Source organism: Pseudophryne corroboree, chromosome 1 (assembly GCF_028390025.1).
Source record: "Pseudophryne corroboree isolate aPseCor3 chromosome 1, aPseCor3.hap2, whole genome shotgun sequence".
NCBI lineage: Eukaryota > Metazoa > Chordata > Amphibia > Anura > Myobatrachidae > Pseudophryne > Pseudophryne corroboree.
In genome coordinates this window covers 1,051,532,139-1,051,550,518 of record NC_086444.1, presented here as the reverse complement: position 1 = coordinate 1,051,550,518, position 18,380 = coordinate 1,051,532,139, and the positions used below count along the sequence as shown (strand labels likewise).

General features: G+C 43.6%; 1 protein-coding gene and 1 pseudogene across 1 annotated transcript in view; one reads left to right on the top strand and one right to left on the bottom strand.

The window, feature by feature from the left end:
- SGCZ (sarcoglycan zeta) overlaps positions 1 to 18,380 on the bottom strand; it is a 1,577,608-nt gene that overhangs the window by 1,168,424 nt on the left and 390,804 nt on the right. The window lies entirely within an intron of this gene.
- On the top strand, positions 17,349 to 17,467 carry LOC134948825 (5S ribosomal RNA; annotated as a pseudogene).

Sequence of the window (18,380 nt, the reverse complement as noted above, 5' to 3'; positions counted from 1 at the left end):
CACCTAACCAGTTCGATCTTCATTATTTATTCTGCTGTAATTTCTAAAAAGTCAACATTTACTATTGCTGTGTCTAATGTTTAATCTACAATGGTGTAACTAGAGGGATGCAAGCTGGGTACGTGCCCTGGGCACCATGGCACTCCCAGCGGAGGAGGGTGCCACCGGCCCCTGCATAGCACACTCGCCCCACTGTGCCATCATTGTTCCCACTGCTGCCAGAGCTCCGCCTGTCCTCCTGCCATAGGTGAATTCAGGGGGGAGGCGATCGCAGCACATAGCCCAAAGCCCCAAATCACCATGCAGCACCGGATTCCTCACTGCCTCCAGTCACTGGTGCTCTCCTCCTCAGCCAGTGAAAAGAATGTGCTAAGCCCACAGCCAGTCCATGATCCTGGTGCTGTGTGGCACAGTGAGGTGGGGGTAGCCGAAGTCCGAGGTGGGGAGCCGCTGTTTGTCAGAGCTGTCTGCTCTGCTCCTGCAGTCTCTATACTGTCTGCAGAGGAGCCGCCATTGCTGCAGCCAGCTTGGGAACCAGAGGGAGGTTGCTGGATGCAGCCAGGAGATGGTGAAACAGGATCTGCAATCACATGAGGGGTGTAGCCGGAGGCTGGGGTCTGGGATGAGCAATGTCCTGGGGATTTGTTTTCTTCGCTGGGAGAGTGAAAGCATCAAGTACTCCCAGGATTAGTGAGCATGAAATGCAGCCCCCACCATTGTCCCATGTTACATATAGGGGGAATTCAATTATTTGTTTGTGCCCAATCTCCCATCTAACGTGATGGGAGAGTGCGGGGTGATATTCAATTGTCACCCCTTATCGAGTTTAGCACACCCATATCAGTCAGGTTTAGCATCGTAAAGTGGCAAAACCCGACTAAACGAATGGGTGCAATGTGAAAAGTCCCATTTGGGGTGGCCAAATGGGTCACTTTTCATGCATTTCAGCTTGCCACCCTGGGGATGTCTGAGCTGAAATGCAGTCACTTGCAGCCATCGCGCATACATGGAGCTACAATTCAATAGCTCTGTTGGGCACCATCTGCTGGCTGTTGGCGGGTGGAACAATTTAATTCTGCCCATTGAATGAAGTGGGAAAACACAGAATGAAGTTGGTGAGGCTGTTTGATACAGAAGGAAAATGGGATGGTAAGAGACACAGGTGGAACATTAGAAGACACAGGGGAGATGATGGTGTGCAGACAGATGACACCGGGGTTGATGGTGTTCGGAGAGATGATGCATCGTGGCAGATGATAGTGGGCAGAGAGACGACATACTGTAGGGTGGGAGATGGTAGTGTGCAGAGAGATGATGCAGGGGATGTGATGGTGTGCAGAGAGACGATGTAGGGTGGGGGATGATGGTCTGCTGACAGACGATGCAGGGGGAGGTGATGGTGTGCTAAGAGATAATGCAAGTGGAGGTGATGGTGTGCCGAGAGATGACACAGGGGGAGGTGATGGTGTGGAGAAACGACGCAGGGAGAGCTGATGGTGTGCTGAGAGACATCGCAGGGGGAGATGATGGTGTGCTGGGAGATGATGCAGGGGGTAGGTGATGGTGTGGCTGAGAAACCCAAGGGGGAGATGGTGTGGCTGAGAGATGCAAGGGGGAGATGGTGTGGCTGAGAAATACAGGGGGCAGGATGTGACACAGGGGGACAGGATGTGAGTCTGGTTGAACTGTTGTATGATGCTGACCTTGTTAATATTCCTATACAAACAGGCATCTTCTGGACGATGTGATCTTCTATATGAATAGTGAATATCGACTGAAGACGCTGTCTGCCTTAGACAATACATTTCTTCAGAGGTTCTACATAGTGAGAAACCATCATATAGGTAAGGTGCATGTGGAATTAAAAAGAATATTCCTAGTGTGATGAGAAATAGATGGCGTGTCATGTTGGTACACCCCATTTTCAGTGGGCATGCGCCTGTGGGTATGTGGCCAAGCCCATTTTTAGGCATGCGCACATAACTTTTTTTTTGGGGGGGCACCATACTTAATCTTGCCCTGGCCTCTGAAAACCCTAGTTATGTCTCTGTTCTATCAGACAAATACCACATTAGGGGTACAAATACCCCAATTGGGTTAAAGATAGGGTAATATCATGTACCGCATTGTACTTGCATCAGAAAGGCGGGTTACAAAATATAGAGATATTAGACCTCACAGCAAGTACATAGAACAAGGAAAAAGTTGCCATTGTTTTCATTAGTCTAACACAGTGGGAGGTAGTGTAATGTAATGGTGACAGAAAATTGTATTTGTTGAAAGTGTTTTTCTTTTTTCTGTGCAGTCTTGGTGCCAATGATTCAGTTATTATATCTTATTGTAAATGGGCATTTTAGAAATTCCCTTATTGTTTATCAAAGAAATGCAATAAAAACAGAATTTAAGCTAATGTATTATGCATTAGTGCACTTGTCTATTGTAAACATCTTTTATTCATTAAAATCACTCTGAAGGTGAATTGAAAAATATTAAGATATTATACCAGACCTACAAGCCTGACAACAATTTAGCACTTAAAAAATCTTCTTACTGGTGGCAGCGATTCACAATTAGAAGTGATAACATGCAAGAAATATTTATAGAAGATGTGGAATGCTGATGATGGTTATTAAACTGTAAGGCACGGTGACACAGGCACAACTCATATCCATAACAAAACAGGCATGACAGATAGTACTTACTGCACATGGGCCCTCATTCCGAGTTGTTCGCTCGCAAGCGGATTTTAGCAGATTTGCTCATGCTAAGCCGCCGCCTACTGGGAGTGAATCTTAGCATCTTAAAATTGCGAACGATGTATTCGCAATATTGCGATTACACACCTCGTAGCAGTTTCTGAGTAGCTTCAGACTTACTCGGCATCTGCGATCAGTTCAGTGCTTGTCGTTCCTGGTTTGACGTCACAAACACACCCAGCGTTCGCCCAGACACTCCTCCGTTTCTCCAGCCACTCCTGCGTTTTTTCCGGAAACGGTAGCGTTTTTTCCCACACGCCCATAAAACGGCCTGTTTCCGCCCAGTAACACCCATTTCCTGTCAATCACATTACGATCGCCAGAACGATGAAAAAGCCGTGAGTAAAATTCCTAACTGCATAGCAAATTTACTTGGCGCAGTCGCAGTGCGAACATTGCGCATGCGCATTAAGCGGAAAATCGCTGCGATGCGAAGATTTTTACCGAGCGAACAACTCGGAATGAGGGCCATGGCACATAACTCTCATACTTGAATCTATAAACAACAATAACTGTGTTGGACCCATAGATGTGCTGTAGTGCAATGAACAGTTATGAAGACTATTCCAGTGTCTTATTTACACACTGCTCCCACATAAGAGTAGTTGGCCTTGCGGGAAGACAAAAATATGACTTGAATAGTAGAAGATCTAGAAGAAATAAGACATTTTTAAAATTAGTAGGTATTATCTTTTTTTCCTCTGTTTTCATTTGTGTAATGAGCATGGATGTTATGGACACTGAAACTATGGGCTGAGACTTTGGGAGCCCAGTCAGTATTGTACTCTGTAGTGCTGTCATTGGGTGCAGTTATTTGCTGTTTTATATCAGCACAAAATAACCTTATGTCTTATGCTGACTAGTTTGTTGGACAGAGTACCCATAATAATGGTACAACAACCTGATCCAGAAGTAGTCAATGGGAGCCAATAGCAGCATAATAGTTACTAGATCCAATACTGAACAACATAGAGTCTCTGCTAGCTACACTATTGACTTTGATGGCTCAGGGCCTAATTCAGATGTGGTTGGAGTTGATATCACTGCTGCTTCTTTGGAGGTAGCAGTGATAATGCTGTATGGTAATGCAGCAGGAGGTGTCTATTACATGCTGATGCCTCCTGCCATAGTAGTGATTCGAGCTGTGTCCTAGGATACAGCATTGGATCACTCAGTCACCATCAGATGGCTTACAGCATCTATGGTGCCGTGCAAGCTGCCCGTCTCATAGCCCAGGAAATCTTCATCCTATGACGGAGATCCCCGACCTCTTCCCATCCCCTAAATGACGGCAACACACCTTCGTTTTCACAAATGGAGGCAGTTGTCGACTCTTTCCTGCCCCCTAAATGGAAGCAGACTGCCAATCAATGACAGTATGCTGCCATCCAGCTTCCGAAGGTGGGTCCTGCGAAAGCGCAAAGTACTGAACATCAGTACTTTGTGCATGATAGCTCAAGAATAACCGGACCTGAATGACGTCTTAAGTGCAAGTATCACACTGATGCAGGGGTCTTCTCTGAATGGCTGCTGCATGCACCTGTCACTGATTTGTGCTGCAGTAAAGAGATGATTGCAGGGGACAGGAGGGTGAACAGGGGCAGCCTCTCATGCTTTAGTACTGGTGGTGTGGCTACATCCATTCTATACTGCAGACACATCCCCTTGTGATATATTTATGCCTCTGTCCAAATCTGACTGCACACATTGGGCCTGATAATGAGTCTGACATAAGTGATTGCAAGTGTGGATGGGTGTGGCAGCCAGATGGTATAGTCACACCTCCTGCAGTATTTCTGTCTGTAGCCACAAACATCACCATAGGCATTTCTATAATGGGTGCACACACTGCACCCATATTGTAAACCACTTGGGAAATGGCCACTGCAGCCATTTTCAAGTGAATTGTGCATGCGCACTGGAAATGTCTCCTGGAACAAGGCACCAAGTTCCCAGAGACCTGCGCATGTGTAGTAGACTCTGGCTATATGCCAGAGTCTACAAACTGATGGAGAGGAGGGGGCCTGTAATGGAGGCTGCACGTGGGTCCCCTTCTCTCTTAAAATGCCCCTGAACTTCACCATTATTATTGGAACTTTTACCAACTCCATCATGCTGGTGCAAAAGATCCATCAGAAACCGCTGTGCCTTCTCTGTACGTAGGCTTCAAGCTGGCACAGAAGTCCAGCTACAGACTGTTTGAGAGGTAGCCACCCAGAAATAATCCATCTCATGGATGGAGAGATCCAGAGTGAACCAATCACTCTCGTTTCCTCTGTCAGGGTGCGTATAATACATGCTGCTGCACATGCTCAGTCTGCGATTGCTTTTTGCCTAATGTTGAGAGTTATGGCTAAGCTTGTTTTTTTTAATTAAAGAAAGCTGTTGGGGTAAATTAATGAGCTTAACCTACAGTATTTGTGGGCATATTCTATTGCCAGAATCTTAAAACAAATCATATTGTTGCCTTTGAATCACTGCATATTATAAATGAAATAAAATTATATTTAATAAAAATTTTACTTTTATACCTGGAGAACATGATCCATAAAAATTACATGATATGGGGCTGTCCCTTGTGGTATAAATCACTCTTGTCATTAAGCGGTTAGTTATACAAAACCATCAATATGGATTAATAATGACTAGATTATACTATTTAATGCAGAGGTTCTCAAACTCGGTCCTCGGGACCCCACACAGTGCATGTTTTGCAGGTAACCCAGCAGGTGCACAGGTGTATTAATTACTCACTGACACATTTTAAAAGGTCCACAGGTGGAGCTAATTATTTCACTTGCCATTCTGTGAGGAGACCTGCAAAACTTGCACTGTGTGGGCTCCCGAGGACCGAGTTTGAGAACCTCTGATTTAATGGAAGACGTATTATCAATTAGCAGTGTGAATAATAACAATTGCAAAAATGTGCTATTTTTCCCATTACTTGTGCATTTCCAGTTGTGGCTGAATGCATTTTGCACAAGATTGTGTCTTTCACTGGGCCATGGAATATTAATCAAGGAAATGTTCCACAGTGAGTTAGTCTTGGCTTAAAGATTCAGAACAGAGGATCTGCTCAAGCATCAAATGCCAGCTGTATCTTCAGAGTGTCTTTTTTAAAGTTCTTCCTGCTCTAAGGCTAAGATAATGTCACTTAAAGTGTTTTGAAATCACTGTGCATTCATTGAAGAAATGCATTTCTAAATAGTAAATGAATCCTGAAATGTGAGAAGAGCTAGGTGACAAAGGAAGCAATCCGGCAAAACTAAACTCAGTATTTATTTTTAATGCTCATTGTACATAGTCTACTGTTCCACGAATAACATGCAGTTTATTACATAGAAAATTATTTTGTAAATTAACATATGCTCCAATACCATAAAATAGATTACAAGCGTAACCCTGAAGCAACTCATGTAAATGAAACTATGCAACAAATAAAACACAGAGCACTAAATAATCATTGTACAAACACAAAGCAATATACCACAGAAGAGCTCCAGAATTGGTTCTGCAGTCTATGATTAGTGTGATTATAGTTGTAACAAGACAAACTGGAATATTAGATATTTTAGAAACCTGGCCAGATCCCACCAATATAATATACATGTGCAAGTTTGTCGTTTTTTGTTGCATAAGCAAAATAGTGCTTGTTTGCATAGGCGTGTGCACGGGGGTGCCTGGTGCGCACAGGCACCCCCTAATGTCTGGCACCCCCCGCACTCCACGCCTGCAGCTCACGTGTATTGATTCCTCCTCTCCCCCTGCCGGCACTGAAGCCGTAGGCTCGAGCTCACCCCCGTGCTCCACCTTCCTGCTCTTGTGGTGTGTGAAGGGAGAGACGTCATAATGTCATGACGTCTCACCTATACTAAGCGCAAGTACTGAGGAGCTTCGGGCGGCGGACGGGGTTGGAGCGGGGCTCTAGTAAGTACTGAGCAGTGGTGGTGGTGGGCGGCCATGTGTACGGGCAGTGTCATATTCAAAAGTCCTCCGCCCCCGTCGTTCAGTTGAATTGTTATGCGTCTCTGCACCAAGCTTCTGACCCAGCGCTTGTGTGCCTCTTCAGTGTTCTGGGCTGACGGGCCACTGCATGCGTGTGTGTGTGAAGGGGGACGGGGGGAGAGGCAGTAATGGGGAGGCTGACACAGAAGACTGCTGGGAGACAAAGAGGGGGATGATGAGAGACAGGAGAGCTGACAGAAAGGGAGGATGAAAGGCACATGGGGGGCGGGCTGAGGGATGTAGAGTGTGGGGCAGGCTGAGGGAGGAGGAATGTGGGAGACGCAGAGTGTGGGGCAGGCTGAGGGACGCAGAGTGTGGGGCAGGCTGAGGGACGCAGAGTGTGGGGCAGGCTGAGGGAGGAAGAATGTGGGAGACGCAGAGTGTGGGGCAGGCTGAGGGACGCAGAGTGTGGGGCAGGCTGAGGGAGGAAGAATGTGGGAGACGCAGAGTGTGGGGCAGGCTGAGGGACGCAGAGTGTGGGGCAGGCTGAGGGAGGGGGTTTTGGAGTGACAGTGTGCTGGAGGCTGGATAAACAGGAGGCTGAAGAGATACAAGGAGCAGGAAGCTGGAGTGGGTACGGGGGGCATGGAGTAACACAGGAGGCACGAGTCTGGTTGAACCTTTGTTTGATGCTGCATTGGTTATATTCCTACACAAACAGGCATCTTCCGGATCAGGTGATCTCCTACATGAATAATGAATACCGACTGAAGACACTGTGTTCCCTGAGAGGATCTGTTTCTTCAAAGGTTTCCCGTTGCTGTGAAACCAATATGTAGGTAAGGTGTATTTGGAATAGAATGAAGAGGAATGCTCCCGTAGTGCCAAAAATGGGTGGCGTGTCATGCTGATATGTCCCTGTTTCGAGTAGCCAAGTTTTTTTTTTGCTCAAAGTACCACTAAGACATTTTCTCTACTTGCACCACTGCCCACAACATCATTCCACAGACACTCACCATCACCTACCAGACCTTACTGCCTACCGCCCCTTGTTGTTAGGCCACACCCACTTTTCAAGGAGCACGTGCAAAAGAACCTCCCCCTTCCCCATTTTGGTGCCCCCTTGTCATTTTTTTTCTGGATCTGCCCCTGTGTAAGAGGCACTACTACTATGGCCATTGTGTAAGGGGCACTGCAAGTATCGGCATTGTGTAAGGGGCACTACAGAGTGAAGATTGCAGGCTGAGAGACACAAATTGAGGTGGATTGTGAGAGTGGCAAGGAGACACAGGCGGGAAATGATGGTGTGGATGACAGGCGGCACAGGGATGGGATGATGGTGGGGTTAAAGGATGACGCAGGGAGGAGATGGTGTGGCTGAGAGATGAAGGGGCAGGAGGTGACACGAGTCTGGTTGAACCTCTGTTGCATGATGATGATCTTAGTTATATTCCTGCACAAACAGGCATCCTGTGGACCATGTAATTTCCCACATGAATAGTGATTATCGACTGAAGATGCAGTCTTACCAGGGTGGACATTTCTTTAGAGGTTCCCAGTTGTAAGAAACCACCATATAGGCAAGGTGCATATGGAAGGGAAAGTAATGCTCCCAGAGTGATTAGAAACAGATGGCGTGTCATGTTGACACCCCCCATTTGCAGTGGCCATGTCCCATGTGGTATGTGATATTTATTGCATTGAGTGCCAATAGGCGGTGCTAAACACGCCCAATAGGCGATGCTAAACACACCCCTCCGATGGTGCACCCCCTAATAAAATGTTCTGCGCACACCTATGTTTGTTTGGCAAACCAAAAAGAAAGAAAATGTGTGAAAATCTGCTAATACTATTTCCCCCCATTGAATATTGTTTTGTGGTTGTGGTAGCACGATGATATTAGTGGTAGAATGTAAGATTTCTTTCCCTTTTCCCTTTTTTTCATCCCTTGCAATATCTTTACCACAAGTGAACCCTGTTTATGTCCCCTTCAAAGACTTTAACACTGTCTTCTCAGGCAATGTGATGGGTACAAGATCATTGAGAGCTGCTGTTCTTTACCCTGCAACTTACCAATGCCTGCTGACTATCATACAGTAAGTATCTCTACCCTTTCCCTGTACTTATCCCTCCCTAAGTATGGTTTTGTATTTGCCATTGGGCATTGTTTTTATGACAACCTCTTGTATGGTGATGGCTACACTTTGGTGTTTAACAAATACAAGATAATAATAATAATAATAATAATAATAATAATATCTATGACTAATACATTTGAAATGGAGCACCATAGACAAATAGAACATTTAGGCCCAAATGTATTAAGCCTTAAAAAGTGATAAAGTGGAGAGTGATAAAGAGAGATAAAGTACTAGTCAATCAGCTTCCTAACTGCCATTTTACAGGATGTGTTTGACAAATAACAGTTAGGAGCTGGTTGGTTGGTACCAGGGCCGGTGCTAGGGTGTCCGGCGCCTTCCTGCAAACAATAAAGTTGCACCCTCACTCCCATATGGAATAAAGGGACAGTGCTCGCCAAAGAGGTGTGGTCTCACATGGAATGGGCGTGGCCACATAATAGTATCCCCAATTCAAATTACGCCACACAGTATCACAATCGTATTCACATTATACCACACGTAGTGCCTGATTCATATTGCACCCGATAGTTGTGTATCTAATTAACATTACGATACACAGTAGTGTCCCTTATACAAATAACACCCGCAGTAGTAGTGCCACACAAAATGCCCACAATGATAGCGTGCCTAATACACAATGCTTACAGTGGTCGTGCCACACAGAATCAATGGAAAAACAATGAGAGGATAGATCAAAGGCGATAACAAATTGAATAAATTTTGATATACATCACATGTTATGATGTCCTTTTGGATAATCACTCTTTCAATTGTCTCATGATATCCAGATGTCAAACATGAAAAAAAGAGAGATGGTACACATGTATGGGTGGTATTGCTTTAAACACTGATTGAACAACCTATAAGTGTCCAGAAAGAGGAAGCCTAAAGTGCCGGACCCAATTTGATAGTAGATGAGGATAGTATCTCGCCACCGCTCTACCGATATTTGTGGACGTACCGAGACTCACATCAGAATATATAAGAACAGGTGTATAAAGGTATCTTTAGAATGCTGTATCCCACGTGATGTAAGACAGAAAGAAAGCTACTCCAGAAGACGTACCCCACTCACTTTGGAGGGGGATTGCAGGTCACCAGGTGAAACCAGGTAGTGATTTTTTTCATCATTCTTTTACCTAATTATTTTGTTTTTTTGTGAGACACCACTTTTGGAGTATGTTTAACATGACAGTACTGGTGTAAAACCGGATTACATCAGTTTTTGTCCATTACTTCTGACCTGCATGTTCTGTACAAACCAGAGAGTGGAAACCACATAGAAAAACATCAGATTGCTGTTTTATGAACTTTTAATAAAACCTTTTGAATTACCGTGGATGTCATTCCTGATCCTGGCTTGAAAGATACCTTTATACGTGGAAACAATCCCCCTCCAAAGTGAGTGGGGTACGTCTTCTGGAGTAGCTTTCTTTCTGTCTTACATCACGTGGGATACAGCATTCTAAAGATACCTTTATACACCTGTTCTTATATATTCTGATGTGAGTCTCGGTACGTCCACAAATATCGGTAGAGCGGTGGCGAGATACTATCCTCATCTACTATCAAATTGGGTCCGGCACTTTAGGCTTCCTCTTTCTGAACACTTATAGGTTGTTCAATCAGTGTTTAAAGCAATACCACCCATGTATGTGTACCATCTCTCTTTTTTTCATGTTTGACATCTGGATATCATGAGACAATTGAAAGAGTGATTATCCAAAAGGACATCATAACATGTGACGTATATCAAAATTTATTCAATTTGTTATCGCCTTTGATCTATCCTCTCATTGTTTTTCCATTGATTATTGTTTTGATCTGTTATTTGGACAGATCCGTTGAGGATCTAGATTGGGCTGACAACTCTTTGCGCCAGGAATTTACACTGCTGTGTTTTTATTGTAGTGCCACACAGAATGCCCACAGCAGTAGCGCCACACAGAATGCCCACAGCAGTAGTGCCACACAGAACGCCCACAGTAGTCATGCCACACAGAACGCCCACAGCAGTAGTGCCACACAGAATGCCCACAGTAGTTGTGCCAAACTGAGCACCCACAGTAGTCATGCCACACAGAACGCCTACAGTAGTCGTGCCACAAATAACGCCCACAGTAGTCGTGCCACACCGAGCGCCCACAGTAGTCATGCCACACAGAACGCCTACAGTAGTCATGCCACAAATAACGTCCACAGTAGTCGTGCCACACAGAGCGCCCACAGTAGTCGTGCCACACAGAGCGCCCACAGCAGTAGTGCCCCACAGAGCACCCACAGTAGTCGTGCCACACATAATGCCCACAGCAGTAGTGATCCACAGAGCACCCACAGTACTAGTGCCACACAGAATGCCCACAGAAGTAGTGCAACAATTAATGAACCTTACACTTTTGTAAACCGGAGGAGAGATAGAGGTGGTGTGCGGTACATACCGCAAACAGATCCGTGGAGAGTGCTGCCGGCGCCGCTGCCTAAAGTGCAGTGGGGAGGAGGGAGGGAGCCGGAGGGACCAAGCCGGAGCCGCACTTCACGCTGCTGAGCTGGAGAGCACCGGCTCTGTGCGGGAGAGTGCTGCTGGCGCCGCTGCCTAAAGTGCAGTGGGGAGGAGGGCAGGCCCGAAACCAGGAGTTTTGTCACCCGGGGTAGGCCATTAACTTGTTGCCCCTGCCCCAATTAAGTGTATGTGTGTGTGTGTATATGTGTGTGTATATATATATATCCTCCACAAGGGCAAAGGGGATAGCTAGGCATTTTCACACTTATTACTTGTATTTTTTTATTTATTTGGGCTGCAGATAAAGATAAAATAATACTTCTGTTATATCATCTGAGGTGGGTCGCACCCGGGAGCCTGACACGGATGCTTCCCGGGCGTGACCCGCCTCAGGCCCTTTTCCCACTGCAGATTCCAACTTGGCATATTGCCGGGTTGGTGACATTGCCGGTGACGCAACGGGGGCGGCACTTGGAGATCACATGATCTCCAAGCGCTGCCTGTACATACACTGTGAACAGGAGCCGGGTTGCATCGACCCGGCTCCCGTTTGCACAGCAGTTTGCCGGGTTGAACCCGTGTTCAACCCTGCAAGCTACCTGGAGTTGGAATACCAGGTCAATCGACCTGGATTATTCCAACTGGGCCCTCTTACACCAACCAGTAACATGGGTTATGCGCGCTCATGTCCAATAACCCGTGTTACTAGCTGGCGGTGTAAAAGGGGTATACAATAATAACTCATACATTGATACATACATGAAATCACACACTTACACAAATACATACTGTCACACACCTAAAAACATACACGCACACATACATTCACTCACATACATACATATAATCACACACCTTTATAAATACATATATAGTGACATAGCAGCACACATACAGCTATGTAGTCACACACCTATTCACATACAGTCACACACAAGCAAACATTTATACACACATATAGCAGTCACACACACATACAGTGTCCTTCCCTGAGTCACACTCACTGTTTTGGCCATGCTGCTGCTCACATCCCCTCCATTCTCCCATGCTGCTGGCAACTGGCAAGGCACTGTGTAGTACAGTGCCGTCTAGCCCCGCCCCCTTTTCGGACCTCAGGTAACTTCTTAGTTTAGAGTGCACTGCCATGATTAATGGCAGTGGGGGGAAGAGGGGGGTGGGGAAAGGCTGGGGCAACTTGTCCCCTACCTCTGCCCCCTCAATCCTGTTCAGCTGATCACTGCAAAATGAAACTGAAAGTAAACTACAGCTCCCGGCAGCAAGGGCTGCTGGGAGATGTACTGTAGTTTTAGTTTATGTTCAGTTTCATCTCGACGGCTGCTGCATAGAGAGGGGAGCACTAGGGGGGATCGGCGCCCTCTCCTATCAGGCGCCCAGGTGACATGCCCCCCTAGCCACAGCCATGAGGAGGTGGTGGAAACAGGAGGGAGGGAGCCGGAGCCGCACTTCACGTTGCCTGCGTCTGTCATACAGTGTGACAGACGCATCGGCAACCAGGAGCCAGCAGCAACAGCAGAGCGGGGAGAGCGCCTCTTCCGACCAGCGCCTCCCTGCCTTGCAGGAGCTGCTGAGCGGTTAGCGCCGGCTCTGGTTGGTACTTTATCACTCTTTATCACTCTTCACTTTTTCACTTTTTAAGGCTTAATACATTTAAGGCACAGTTTTTTTCTGACACAGTGAGCAAAGTAGCTTTCTACCTAAAGCTTCTTGTTTAAATTGAATTGGACAAATGATTTACAAATTATCTTTAAATAAGTTTAATAAAGATATTTCATTTTTCCAAACTTCACCCAGTCTTCTAACCTTCAACACTTTCTTGCCACCTTCAGCTCACAGACGTAATCAACAAATTTTTATAAAGGGCTAATGGTCACTTTTCATAATTCTGGACTTCGCTGCTGCTTTTGCACTGTTCATCAACCTCTTGACTACAAAAATGTCATTCTGTAGGACATCATGACACAGTTCTTGTAAAATCCTCTGGTACTGAATACTCTCCAGTTCCACTTTTTGTTGCGGTCCCACAAGGCTCCTTTTTTGGCCCTATGCTTTTATCACTGTAAAGCTTTTCTCTTGGTGAACTTATAAAACTATCTTATGAAACCAACAGAACGGTAACAAGGGTGGTGCGGATGGTGCGCCGAACACATCGCATTTGCCCTGTGGCCACACCGGCCACATCCACCTACAATCCCCTTTGTATGCGCCACCACCAGCTGCAGTGTACTGCCCGTTGCAATGTATAATTGCTCTGCCCCCTCCACCATCTCCTGCAGTGTCTCCTAAAATGGGGAGAGATGTCATGACATATGAAAAGTACTAACCAATCAGATCCAATACTCATTTTTTTAAACACAGCCTGTAAAATGACAGTTAGAAGCTGATTGGTCAGTACTTTATCTCCAAGCTTTTATAACTATCCCCCTAAATTACAAAGTAAATCAATCATAAAAAAATTAACTAAAAATACAAAATACATGATTTTTTGCAAATATTTGTTGCAAATTACTTTGCAAAAAAAACATGTTGTGAGACTTTAGCTGTTAAATTCATAGTCAACAGACAACTCATGAATATCTGCCAAGCAAATTTTCCCAGCTGCATGTTCTGCACAATAGACTTTTAATTATTGCTCATCAGTGCCAACCTATAGACACTTTCTACATTATGTAAATCAATGAGCCGCTAATGGAAACAGCTAGTTTTGGTTTCATGTTAATTTATATAAATCAGCTACCTTCTTAATACCACTATAGCGACAATTGCTCTAAAATTCTACAATTGCTCTAAAATTCCACATAAAGTTACATATGATCTTGGTATTTTACAGTCACAAGGTTTTTCTTTAATAAAGATTTAGATTTATTAATTCCAAGGTGAGCACTGATTTGTGGTTGAACCTTTTAAACCCATTGTCTGTACCTCTTTGTAGATGTTATTTTTCTTCATATTATTTTGTGAGCATTCAAATGACCAAAAACGATGAGCATTTCAGTTGCTGACTGCTACAAACTCCATCTAATTCATTATATAAATCCTTCAATAGGAATAATGTATAATATACGAAAATATAGTTGTCTACAAAGTTCCATCAAAACTTCAAGGCTGGGATATAATGAAGTCTGAGTTCAGTGGCCATACAGGTGGTCGGCTGAACTTACACATTTTTTTTAAAAGGGGAAGCAATGTACAATGCTATACCATCCATTGTTCATGATTGCCCTTTTAAAAAAAGTCAGAGTTCAGCCGGCATCCCTCACAGCCGCTGAACTCTGACTTTATTACATCCCAGCCCAAATATTATACACAGTGAAAATAAGCAGTACTGTACCACCAAAATTGGGACAGTTGGGAGGTATGCGCTACCTTCACCCTTAATTGAATTGAACCCTATGTCTGTTTCAAGCACAAATCATTCCTACTGTATAGTATATAATGTGGCTTCTAAATTAGTGTTACTAATAATTTTGCTCTGACTCTTGCCCCAAAGATGTCACCTGTTACGCTCTCGCTTTCTCACTCCCCTTTCTCTCTCTCACTCCCTCTCTCTCCTTCTCTTTCTCTCCTGGACACTGTCACTCTCTCCCTCCCCTCTGTCTCTCTCTCACTCCCCTCGCTCTCATTCCTGCTCCCCAAGGTGCATAGTAGTGTCAGTAGTGGGTGGCAGAGACAATTATATTGGTGGGTGGCCCCACAACTTAGTTGTCGCAGGGCCCCACTAGCCATCCAGGTAAATCTAAAACAAATGATCAAATTAAGCAAACATGAAAGAGCCCCACACACTTGTCGATGTGTATATGCACCAACGATGAACGATGCGGGTCTCTGCAGTCGTTCATCATTGGTTTTCCCTCTTTCTTCATAGAAAGACAATTTGGATGATGGTCGTTAATCGTTGAAATCGACCATCGTCCAAATCAGAGACATCGACAAGTGTATAGGGCCTATAAGTTTAGGAGCAATGAAATATACATTATATATATATATATATATATATATATTACCTGTTCTACACATTCTTCACATGGGAGTTTTTGATTTTCATGGTCGTAAATATAAGTGAGTGTTAGTCATTTGGTGAATCTATAGAGATACCCATTTTATTTGGCACATTTCACATCTATATTTATTCATAAACTCTATCCTTACATTTATTTTCCCTTATTTATCTATCCAACTTTATAATTTTATATTTTACACGCTTTCACCCTTTTCCACACTCCAGTCTAGTCCTCAACATTATTCCCTACTCCTCTTCGTCTCTGTATACTCCCATATGCACTCTTATCCCCCTATTAACATTTTTTCCCTCTATATATTTTTTTCCTCTATTATTTTAGCTCATACTTTACCACGTCTTCATCTCTTATATTCAGAATAATTTCACAGTCCCCACACCTATATTTTATTAACAACATTAGGCTCAAACCCAATTCATTCTTTTTTATATTTATTTTTCTTTTCCTATATATATCAGTTATATATAATTATTTTGCCAACAGCTATCTCCATTTTTACCTTAACCAATATGGCGTTATCATCCTCTAGGGACATTTATTCTTTCATCTCGGCCATCTATCATGTTTACACACCATATCTCTTTACAGGCCCATCATCCAGTATTTTTACTCCTTTTATGCACATATATAAGTTATTATGCATTCTCCCGTGCCCCACGTTCCTACAGCAATGATTACTAAGTATTGCCTTTGCTCTCCGGGGCCTGCCCTTAGCTCGAATCCCCACTCCCTCAACTAACATGGCACTTCTAATCTCGCGAGACCTCGTTCACCTATCAGGTCTCCGCTTCTCGTTTCTACCTCCACAATGACATCACCTAGCAACCGCGGACTCTAGCGGTAATTCAACGGTCATTCACACAACCTCCTCATTGGTTAATTGAGCTTCCCAGCTGCTTTAAAAACTTGCTCCCCCACCGGACCACACGGGACCCGGAAGTGAACAAGCCCTACAGGCGAAAGGTGTTTTCTGCGGGGGGCTTCGTCCACACAGTCCTACAATGGCACTATCCTGATACCTACTCGGCTTCCCTGGTTTTCTGGAGGAATTGGAGATTCGTAAGCCCCCTCTATCTTGTGGACCCATGCCACGGATAGCAACATTCTATTTAGGGAGACTATATATTATTTCCTTCCCTAATCACACTTGTTATTTTTCAGTGTGATCTTGTTGTTAAGGGGCTTCTCCTTAATATGAGCCAAATTCTCAGTTTTTCTCAACTGAGGCCAGGATAGCGTTATCATTATTATTTTTTATCTCCTACATATATACCAATAGATTAATTGGCATCTATATTATTATAGATTTATCTCTCTTTTTGTAAACACTGACGCTCTTTCTGCATTTTTTCTTTCCATATTGGGATGTTTTTTTCATGTTTCTTCTGATGGTTATATACCCTGCTTTGTGTAATTCATTCACAAAGCTCTATATCACCTATACCTTATATTGACATATGGTGTTTTGAATTGTACTCTACCTGATACTGTGAGAACTTGTTCACATTTTTTTGTTATATCATATATCCCTCACCTTGCAAGGGGTAAACCCTCTTCTAATTAAGATTTTCATGTGTATGTTATAATAGGACTTTCAATCACACCAGTATCTAAGGGTGAGACACCAGGGAATTTTTCCCATTACTATTGGAATATCCAGTCCTCTGTGGTTATATTTTGTTTAGCAGCAAAATCTTTTTATTATCCAGCTAAAGCAATTAGCCGGTTATATCTAAATTGTTATTCAATCAATGGTTTATCTCATTTCTTCATTCACTAATTTCGTGGACTCTCATCCATGATTCCCGGAACATTGTACCACACCGGTGGGATCTTTGAACCGGGACTAACGTGGAAAGCAGATCCACATATTTTCACCCACTTTATATTCTTATCCTCCATCTCTTCTCTGTTTCTTCTGATTTCTTATTTCTTATATAGGTGCACTCTCATTGGTGTACACATAAATCTCTACTACCATACCACGCTGTCAGCGCCCGATCTCGTCCGAACTTGGAAGCTAAACAGCGTTGGGCCGGGTTAGTATCAGGAGAGGTGACTGCCTGCAAATACCTGGTGTTGTATAGCAGGAATTAATTTCCTCCTTTATGTGACATTAGACACCAACAGCAGTATCACCACTAATTCTATCCTGTATATATTTTTTTCATTACAGTGTTCACAATATTAACAATTTTTTGACTATAATATGATGCCCTCAATTCTGCCTGTAAATGTGGTATTTAAATGTAATTCAGGTGTATAATCCCTAGAGTGGTGACCGCTGATTACCATTCTAGTTATTCATAGTTTAATTATTTGGACCTTCCTAATAAAAACTGTTTTGACCAACCCCCGGTTCCATCAATACAGAAACCCTGTACTGGTCAGGGAAAATGGGGGTATGACAATCCAATGTCTACAACCTTTCCAAATATTCTTTGAAATAAAGAGACCAGAACATTTTTAACATTTTTTCAAATCTTTATTGTTTTCATAGATCTTTGGGAAGGGCAATTTGTTTTAAAAATATTAATAAAAGTTATGTCTTAAGCATTCTCTATATTTTCATACATTATCAACTTTTTTTCTCAAGAGTGCGCCCACACAAGAGCCTTCTTTTCTCTCCTATTGCGAATCTATAGAGATGTAAATTTGAAATGTCTTAATGTAAGTAAATATTAATCCATGGTTCTTGGGGTTACCCGAGGAGCTTCCATAGTAGATACAATAAAAAAGTAATAGGAACATTTTTATAGAGTATTATATTCCACCCACTAGAGGTGCAATCCAATTTTTGATCCGATTGTCCATTTGGGCATTATCGTTCACGCAACACAAGCCACGCATCAGCAATGACGTCATTATGTCAACCCCCTGTTCATCTTCTTAGGGAGGTTTATTAAAATTCTAAATATGTAGTTTTCCTTTTTCCCACCTTAAGAATAACTACTGTATGTTAGGTTTAAACTTCATAACATATCGGGAAGTAAGTGAATGA